This window comes from Neopelma chrysocephalum, unplaced genomic scaffold, assembly GCF_003984885.1.
Source record: "Neopelma chrysocephalum unplaced genomic scaffold, ASM398488v2 Primary Assembly neopelma1_146, whole genome shotgun sequence".
Lineage (NCBI taxonomy): Eukaryota > Metazoa > Chordata > Aves > Passeriformes > Pipridae > Neopelma > Neopelma chrysocephalum.
The window spans coordinates 60,693-71,377 of NW_020897808.1; positions in this window are offsets into that span (position 1 = coordinate 60,693).

Below are 10,685 nucleotides of genomic sequence, written 5' to 3' on the forward strand. Positions count from 1 at the left end.
GTGAACCTTTCCTTCAGTTTTTGGAGGACATGTTAAGGAGTGCTGGTTGGCAGAATTCAAGTGAGTATCTGGCCTAAAAGCCTGTGTACTATCTTACCTCTCACAAGTGTCTCAGAATATTTCAATAGCTCTGTGTACATCTGAAAACCCTCTGAGAAAAAGACATGAGTGCTCCCATGACAGCAGAATTTGTTTCATTAGCCTAATGGGCCTTTGGACCAGAAATCTCACAGATATCCTGTGCCCTTATGTGACTCCAAACATAATTTAATCCAGAAATTAGAGCCTTCTCCAAAGGGACAGATTTTTGAAAACCCATCTACCTAGAATGACATGTTCGACCTTCACCTCTTCTGCAGACAGCACTGTCCTTTCCAGTCAGGTGACCATGATACCTTTGGAGGGACTATCATCATGACACTGGTATTTCTGCCAGAGAGATACCAGCTGGAGAAACAGAGTCCTGCTTCCAGTCTTTCCAAGGAAGCTGTGAGGCTGAGGCTTATGAAAATAAATGCAAAGACACACACAAGAAGTTTTCTGCATGGTGAGAAACAATTACTTACGATTGCTAATATCCAATTTGTCTCCTACAGGAAAAAATGGATGACTTTTTGTCTCTGAGTGCAATAGATACAGAGCACACCTTAGATAAAAGGCCACACAAATAGCACTACGTGGGCTGCTGCTGCTTCAGTAGTAAATTTAGTTCTGCTCCTGACTTAGGTGAGTTAACCACCTGAGATAAACCTCACCAATGTAATGGCTTCTGGGGATGCTTTCCTTTAGTCTCCTTAACTGCTGTTACTTTCCCACCTGGGCTGCACTGTGAGGGAAATCACTTATCTGCTGCAGTTAAGGATGTCTCACCATTTCCATTATAAGCTTCTTCAAAAAGACAGTGCAGGCTCCAATCTAGCATGAAAGTTAGAGAAGTAAAGCAAAGGTTTCACCAAAAAACTGTCTTTTATGATTCCTGTAAGCAAGAGTCCAAATAAAATACATTTGCTCTTTGGAGCACTTTGCTGCATTTCTATTACACAAAACAGCTATTAATTTCTCGGCATGTTTGCAGACATGTTTTTCTCGGCATGTTTTTCACCTCTGTGAAAAAGAAGAGCTAGGTCCTCTGCTTAGATAAAAAAAAAGTTAAAATAATAATAGACTTATTGGAATTTAAATGTTTCTGCTTATCCCTGAGAGACCTTTTTCTCTGTATATCAATAGCTGGTTGAAATACTGGAGTGTGAGGATGCTGAGCTTTTATATCCACATTCCCTTTTTCTTGCAGCTAAACAAATGTTTCCAATTAAGGAGGAAAAAGTGAGAGATTTATCCAAAAGCAAAACAGGCTGGAAGGGCTCTCACTTTCTCTGTCAGCAGCTTGCCTCTCTCCTGCTGCTGCTGTTCACAACTCTGTCAGCTCTGCCAGTGTGGCTGCTTGTGAGACTGTACTAAAGAATTGATTAAGGTTAAAAACACAAAAAACTTTGGATACGTTCTGAGCACAGAGTAACATTAACTCCAAACAGTCAGTGACCCAAGAGATGGAGCATTTTTGCCAAGCTTTTCTTTTCCTTTGGTTTTGAACAGAAATACCAGCCCTAGAGTAAGAAATTTGCCTTATATAGTGTGTTGGTTTTGGCTGGGGTAGGGTTAATTTTGTTCACAGTGGCTGATATGAGGCTACATTTTGGATTTGTGCTGAGCACAGGCTTGATATTGTAGAGACATTTTTGTTATTGCTGAGCAGGGCTTACACAGAGCCAAGGCCTCTTCTGCTTTTCATACTGCCACGCTGACAAGAAGGCTGAGGGTGCATGGGAGGTTGGGAGGAGATACAGCCAGGACAGGTGACCCAAACTGACCAAAGGGATATTCCAGATCATATGGCATCATGCTCAGTTTGTTTTCCTGACTCCAGAAACCTGGAGGTTGACCTTGAGTCTCCCCTGGTACTTTCTGCCAGAGACTCCAAGTAGGGCCGTACTGTATTGTGCCAGGGAACACTTCAGTATATAAAGTGAGGGAAAGAAAGAAGGAAGTGGGGGACATTAGGAATTATGGCATTTGTCTTCCTGACTAACCGTTACACTTAATGGGGCCCTGCTCTCCTGGAGGTGGCTGAACACCTGCCTGCCCATGGGCAGCAGTGAATGAATTCCTTGTTTTGCTTTGCTTGTGTGTGCCTCTTTTGCTTTCCCTATTAAACTGTCTTTATCTCAGCTCATGAGTTTTCCAGCTTTTCCCTTCTGACTTGCTCCCTGATCCTGCTGGTGGGGAAGTAAGACAGCAGCTGTGTGGTGCTTGGTTTCTGGCTGGGGTTAAACCACAACAACTGGTCAGTACAGCAAAACAACTGCAGGCTTCAGAAACCCAGGACAAGGGATGGGCAATAAAAACCAGGCACTGTAATGTACTGTTGCAGCATTCGTTGACCTGTCTGGATCTAGGTGCCTCTACTTGCAGATAAGTACTAAGTCCCATACTCTGCTACTGTGGGACACACGGAAAATGACTGTAACTGTGATTCCACAGGTGCCTAACATTTTCTTGTTCAGAAATACTTTTATTTCTCAAGCACAGATACTTGAGATTAGCTCTCTTGATGTTTTTCCTAGTCTGTTCCATATTTTACAAAAGGCCATATCTCACCAGTAATCCCTGCAAGTATTAAAGTAGGAGCTACAGCATGAGATTGCAATCTTGCAGGAAGGAAGCAGGGAAGAGAAGACTGAAGTTCACACAAGTAGCTGTCACTGCATTAATATCAGGTGATACAAAATTGAACTTTGTGCCTTCCAATAATTTCATCCATTCCTTTCTATTTCACATTCTGAATCTTCAAATGTCATTTTTCACTGAAACTTTCTCTCATTTTCCCCCTCTCAGCTACAAAATATCAAACCATATAGGCCTTAGATAAAGTTCTTTTCTTCTTCTGTTTCCATTATTAAGTTTATTCCAGGGCTAACTCTTAAAAGTATGACATGAGCAGCAAGAGAATGGCAATTTAGTCTCCTTCGCTGTCCTGGGCATATAGGGGCAGTTTAGGAGACTGGTAGGGAGCAGTGCAGAGGTGTGTTACTCTAGGACCATGGGGCAGCCTGATCTCTAGCTCTCAACTAGACCTTCATTGCATGTTTGGCCCATGTTTTGCCTAGAAACACAGACAATGGTGATTTTATTGTCATGAGCATAATCCCAAAGTCATTCCTTGCAGAGATGAAAGATCCACTAACAAGAAAAACATCTTTGCCACTGGGTAGCCAAACAGCTTGATTTTGCACTGAAATGTATTTTGAGTAATCACAAGAGACACTCATGGCTGAAATATGTCTTTTACTGTCTCCTGCTGGACAGTTCAGGTGTCTTGTTGTCTAAGCTGCATAATGGATATGAACTGATACCTTCCTGGGTGACACATTCCCTCCCTGCTTCAGCTCAGCCCTTCCCTGCCCCAGTCTCACAAGCACAGTCAGGTTGTGGCTGTAGTACTGGAAATGGTTGTTTTACAACACAGTCAGTTAATTCACTCAGACAGAAAATAGGCTGTTTAGCAGCATATATAAACCTTATGAGCCATGGTGTGATTTCAGCTATGAGAAGATCAAATCTGTACCAAATCTTAACCCAGAGAGGTGGCTTAGCAATGCTGCCCTCTTATCACCACAGCAGAGGAAATACTGCTAATTTTCCACTCTAAACTGTCGAAAATACCATGTAAATATGACATTGGTGGCTCTCTATTGCTAAAAAAATTACAAAAATAGTGTATCATTAACTGTTCAAAATTCAGCTTTGTAAATACCTCAAGAACAGAGCAAGCAATTGATGAACTTCTACTTCTGGGAGGTAAAGTTGGCAGTGTCAGGGATAAAGAACATTGATTGCATCTATCAAAACTACTTTTTAGGATTATTCAAGACCAAAATTCTGGTAATTTAAAGAGTTTCCAAGCCCAGCTGACCTCATCCCATATACAGGAGGACACCTTATGCACCTGGATGTACAGCAGCACAAAGAAAACTTAAGATAATATTATGCATTTGTATTATGCACTCACACATCCTAGCATAACTCTGCTACTACAACTTTTTTTTACCTATTGGATCTTTCAGAACTCTGTAAAGTATTGATAAATAGGCATTACTCTTTTCCAGTCACCACTCAGCTGCCAACATGTAACATAAAGGTGATACTGTAGGTGATATTTGAAATATCTTGAATAACTTTAAGCATAACTTGCTGAAAAATAAGTCTATTGCTATTCTTCATACAACCTTCTGCTTGTTGCTGTTACATGCATTTGAACAGGAAAGTAGCGGTGTTAGAGGGAATTTATACCATAGCTTTAAATCTCAGCTGACACAGTTCCTTCTTATCTTTTTTTAATCACTGTGTGTAAGCTAGACACTTTAATTCCTGAGAAGAATGGGACCATCTCTCTTCTTTCAAATACTTAATGTCCTGTCCAGTGTTAATCTGTTCCAAAGTCTCCACTGCTGTTAATACCACAGTCCTAGGAAGCAGGTTTCTCGGTCTGCATGAGAAAAGTGATCTGATTCCTCATCCCACATAATAAAGCCATTACAATCCATGTGGCTTTTCCCTGGATTTCTAGAAAGGGCTAAGTTAGCAAGAAACTGTTGAATCACTCATGATCTGAAGATGTGTCAGGTGTCAAGAGTTATTTGGACACAAAAACCTTTGCAATTTAAGAGGAAAGAGGTGCCTAAACACCTGCTGAAAGTCTTTATGACTCTCAACTCTGATCTCAGCTTCAGGCTCCATTAATGCATGAGGGATTGGCACAGGAGACTGAGAGAACTGTTTTAAAAGCTGATATTACGTTTTAGAGAGTTGCAGGACTTCTCTTTCCACTTCCTTTAGTGGACTTCCCGTACAATGGACAACCACCTAATAATGAAGAGAACTATTCCATGTTCATATCTCCAGGTCTCATGCAGAGCTGGTAAACTCAGTTTTTTCATGTCTCGCCCACCCTCCTGAGTTTGCTGCCAGCAAAAGAAGCTATAAAATATAATATCTGTCTTGCTCAGTAAGCTATTTTTCAAAAAAATTAATGAATTGATCAAATCCTGGCCTCATTTTACTATACTAAAAATGCAAAGTATTGCACAAATTTAGAAGCTGCTTGTCTTTTAATTGTTGTTATGTAATCCATTTGTGTCCCAAAGTGATTTCCATGTTTTTTATTGTTAAAGTATAAAGAAAAAATTATTTTTGTGTTTTCTAGAGTCCTAGGTAACATTAAATATTGAACTGCAGGGGTTGTTTCTCAGTTAAAAGCTAACATAGCTCCTAAGTCACAAGTATACAACAAAGATGGATTTAGTACTAATATTGTGGAGAGCTTTGCACTGTGTGCCAATTCCAACCCTAAGTTATTGTCACTTGATAAGAGAATGCAATCTTATAAGACGTATTTTGTGCTGTCACAGAAAATATTTGATGAATGCTGTGTATTCAAGCAGAATAAATATCTGAAATAATAAAACAAATGGCCTACCGGACTTTCTTGAGAGATAAATTAGTATTGTGTCAAGAACTTACATTCCTTTACCTATGTTAAATAACATCAGAGAACTAGGTAGGATGCATATCTATGTAGCTGTATATGTATTCTAAGTTTATAAAATGGCCTCATGAATAAGGAATAAAGTGGTAGAGATTAAGTACTTAGAATTCTGTATGGCTTTTGATACTTACTGTCCCACATAGTATTCTCATAAGCAAGCTGAAGAAATATGCTCTATGTGTTAATACTGTCAGGCAGGTGCAGAAGTAATTGAAAAATCATTTTGATATTGGGTACCAGTCTTTCACTCTCAGGCTGAACAGATATCAGAAGACTACCCTGGGCTTTATATAATAATTATTTTCATTTTTAACGAGGCAGAGAGTCTATTAATCAAATTTTGAGATGACATTAAACTGAAGGGGGCTGTAAATCATTCTGTTTCCTTGAATTTTCCCATAACCTAATGGGTAGTAGTCTCAAACTATGAAATCAGCATGGAAATGATCATTGACTTATCTGACATGTCTTGATTTCATCTTGGTATATATGCAGACAAAGAGCATTTGTCAAGAATAGAATGCAATATGGCCTAAACAGATCTAAAGGCAAATTGTAAGCTCCCTTATCAGCATGTTGACCTTATTAGACTTCCCATTGTCTGGAAGAGAAAATACCTCACAGGAACCCTGCATGTCACCATGCTGGAACAAAGCTGGACATTACTTGAAACACCATCACTGCTTTACATGTAACCTTACCCGTAAAGAAATTGGAAAGGGTGGAAAAAGAGACAAGTCAGACATAAACTTGGACTGAATCAAGGGGTCCATTTGCAGCACTACTCTGCGGGAATTCCTGCATGACTGGTTGTACGAGGCACTCAGCATCTCTCTCTTCGTCTTCAAAGCCACTGGAAAAGCAGCTCTTGCCCACGCTCTGCACTTTGCCAACTCAACCCAAAGCAGATCCAAAAGCAATGTTTCCCTTTGTCTAACATCCCATAAGGAGCCTCTTATGCTGCAGATCTTATGGAAGTAGAAAAGGTTAGCTCAGCATTCTATATCTAGGGCTTCAGCCATTTCCTTCCCTGCATCTCTTCCTTTAGTCTGTCTCACACAACATGCAAGCTGATGTGTATTCCAGTCAGAGCTGCCCAGTTCTCCCATGTATTTACAGGAAATCTGAATGCTCATTGAGCACTCTGGGTGTCGTGGTGGTGTCAAAATGCCTTACTGATTATAATCCTTTATCTCTTGGACTTCCCAATAGGAATAATAATAGCGCATTAATCTCTGCCATCTCTAACACATCACTTGTTGATTGGGAGGGCAGGTGTACGTGCAGTGCTGAGTTCAATAGCTACATTTACTCATACTAAGTGCAAAATAACATGGTTGCACAGACTTATTTTCTTTATGCAATTGCTAAAGTGTATCTGACATCTTCGAATTTTCCGAAGGTTAATAGCACTCACCTCTCAAATCCATACTTCAGCCTATCTGACTTCCTGCGTAGAAAGCAAAGTGTTTATGTTCTCTGCACTGGCAAGAATAGAGTAAGTGAATGATAAATTCTGTAGTATTCTGTGCTGTTTCTGATAATGTTATCTTCGAAGATTTTAATAACCCACAACATTACAGAGAAGTTACCCTCTGCCCAGGTAAGCACAACAGCTGTTTGCACTGCTAACATTGGACTGCCATCATTTACACATTAACTGAGAAAAGTTTTAAGGCTTTCTGGACTATTTTAGTCATGCTGGTATTATGATTTTGTTCGTTCAAGCTACTTTTTTCTAATTTACTTCTGATTTTATTGTTAAAGGTGATAGACACACACTACAACAGAAATGCTGTCTTCACTTGGTAAAGCATATATAGAAAGGCATGTGATCTATTTTCATAGAGCAGGACTATTTTTGCTGGTACTATGAACCCTGGAGAATGCACTCCAGAAAATCTGCTCTCACACAAAGCAGAGTGGAGCAAAACAATCCATAATTGTTCTGCATTTTCAAACCTTTCTTTCTGATCTGCAGGAATCAAGGGAGGGACAGATTAGAGAAACCAATGTGACTTGACAGGGCAAACCTTAACCAAGCAAAAAGTCCCCCTCCATCTCCAATATCTGGCTTGTCTAACTTAATCACCTCTTTGCTCTTCTCAAAATATTTAATCTCCTCCTCCTTCACAGGCTCCAATTCAAAAAGTCAACTCTCTAACATCATCTCCATGACCTATCTTACAGGAAAGGCTTTTCCCCCAAGTTACTTCACATCCGTTTTCTCTCCCACAATCTCTCCTTGACTTGGAAGGAGATGTTTCTTATTTCTTGTGTGAAGTTTCCCACTGCCTTTGTCCAGGATTTGTCAAAAGTTCTTGGGGGAAGGAAGGGTATTGTTGTATTTGTTATTGCTAAATAAGGATTTTCTTTTCACCTTTTATTTATGTGTAGACAGTATGGAAGTTCTGGTCAAAAAACCTGAAACATCAAAATACATATCCTGATTACTGAACTGCTTTAATTTGCACTACAGCAGTGTCTCCTGGGAGTTACAGTTGAAGAGCATGCTATCTTTCTTACTCTCTGTGACTGAACAATAAAATTTATTATCCCTTTTCTGTGGCATGGCAAACCTGTATGGAAGAGACAACTTTTCTAAACACTACACTGTTCACCCCTGAGCTCTCACAGTTGTACCCCCCTCAGGACATTCCCTAGAAGACCACCAGAACAAGACGACAAGGATAAGAACACAGTATTTCACATGTCTGCTACGTATAACTGAATGTCTTCCTACTGTGGAAACTAAAAGATATTTAGAACCTCTGTAGTTAAGCAGAATGGATTCAATGACTTAAGAATATACCATAGTTTGGAACATGTATTCCTCTAAAGCATCACATCTCTCTCCACCCAGTCTGTCCCTTCACACACCAAGTTTCTCACAGAGCATTCAGCAGCAAAAAAAGTGTGGATTTAATTTTAATATGCTCAGGAGATCAATTAATGTATTTCACATGCAAATATGACAGCAATGACTCTGATTCAGGAGGTTTGTTATTTCTGGAGTTGGCATATGGTTCTCTGTAACAGCAGGCATAATGATTGCAATAAATTGCCTCCTAATGCCACGTAATGAACTCTGATTTGTGTTAATTTGGGCACTACTTAGCAATTTCATGTTAATTTTTTAAATCATTTTTTGGTAAGACACTGTGTATGAATTCAGCTTCATGTTTGGGTTCTTAGCAATGTTAAGAACACAGTCTGGCATATAAATTCAGCTTTTATTGAAAACCGTGTATCATTAACAAAAATACAGAGGTACAAGAAAGACAGACCCCAAAGATACTTTCTCTTGTGTGCTAATAAACACACAATCTTTTTGTTTTTAAATTTCTAATTCTAGTTTTTGGAGAATACTTAATTAATGATTACAATAAAAAGCCAATTCCTTTCATGCAGCAGCACTTTAGAAATCTTCTAGAATAAGGACAATAATTTTGGCTGCAATGCAAACTCTGGCCTGAAATAGCCTAAAACAAAACACGAAAGGAGTCACCAGAAAGACCTTCACTGACTAGTAGAACTAAAAATAAGCTCCTAATGTATTAACAACATAGACCCCAATTTTGCAAACAGGGAGACACCTGGAATCCATGTGAAGTTCTTGCATGAAGTTTTTAACAGTATCTATATTACATTAGAAAGGATTTGGACTGCTTGAGTGAAATATATGAACTTCCTTCCTTCTTCTCTGGAGAGGTAGGACACCTTGAGTGGGCTCCCCACGACCCAGCATCTCATTCATATGGTCAATTGCATTTAGGTAAGGGTGGTGACAGATATTGCAGTATCAGATAGAAATGGACTTCAAGCTGACTGGGGTAGGATTATTACTTCTGGGGGTTTGCACAGCATCTTGTACACAAGAGGAGGGGTCATAGTACAAAACCAGCACTCCTTGGCAAATCATGAATGATGTTTATGTCATGACAGCAGAATATCTGCCTCTTGGGCAACTTATGAGAAGAATGAGATAGAATAAACTAGCAACTTTTGTTGTTTTCTATACTTGATTTAATTTTATTTACTACTGAATTTGTGGACTGGATTCCTCTGGATTATCTCATACATATGCTTAATTTAACAGTCAATGGGACTTTTCACATGCTTCAAATTAAGCATGACTTTATGTACTCTACCAAGCAGAGATAAAATTACATGCTACGGTGCTTTCCTGAATTGGTCCATTAGTCAGAGATCAAGTGTCCAGGAGTAAGTTTCTCTTGACTAAAATCTAATTCTTAATGTTATCAACACTTTATGTAATAAAATCAGAAAATGATGTTGGACTTATAGTAGAAACTAGGATGCAGCTGTAAGTTAAACAAGGCTCTTGCATCACCATGATAAAACTAACTCATTAAAAGTGTCATTTGGAATTTTAACTGCTTGGTTTATTCATTCCCTCCCTTCATATAATCAGATCTCTCAGGATTACCATGAAGATAACTCATGAGTAGCAGGAAAAATCTCTAACATTATATAGAACAGTTCAGTCATTATGTCAGTTATTGAAGGACATTGAGGTGCTGGAGCGTGTCCAAAGAAGGGCAACAAGGCTGGTGAAGGGACTGGGGTACTAGTCTTATGAGGAGCAGCTGAAGGAGCTGGGGTTGTTCAGCCTGGAGAAGAGGAGGCTCAGGGGAAACCTCATCACTCTCTGCAACTACCTGAAAGGAAGTTGTAGCCAGGTGGGGGTTGGGCTCTCCTTCCAGGCAACCAGCAGTAGGACAAGAGGGCACAGCTTTAAGCTCTGCAAGGGGAGGTTTAGGTTTGACATTAGAAGAAGTTCTTTACACAGAAAGTGACTGGGCACTGGAATGGGCTGCCCAGGGAGGTGGTGGAGTCACCGTCCCTGGAGGTGTTTAAGAAGAGACTGAATGTGGCACTTAGTCCCATGGTCTAGTAGTCGAGGGGATGTTGGGTCAAAGGTTGGACTTGATGATCTCAGAGGTCTTTTCCAACCTACTTGATTCTGTGAATCTGTGATTCCTGTGCATTTACTTTTCCGAAGTCAGGATATAAGGGGTAAAACTTGTGTGGTCATTGGCTCCACAAGAGAGTGGATTAT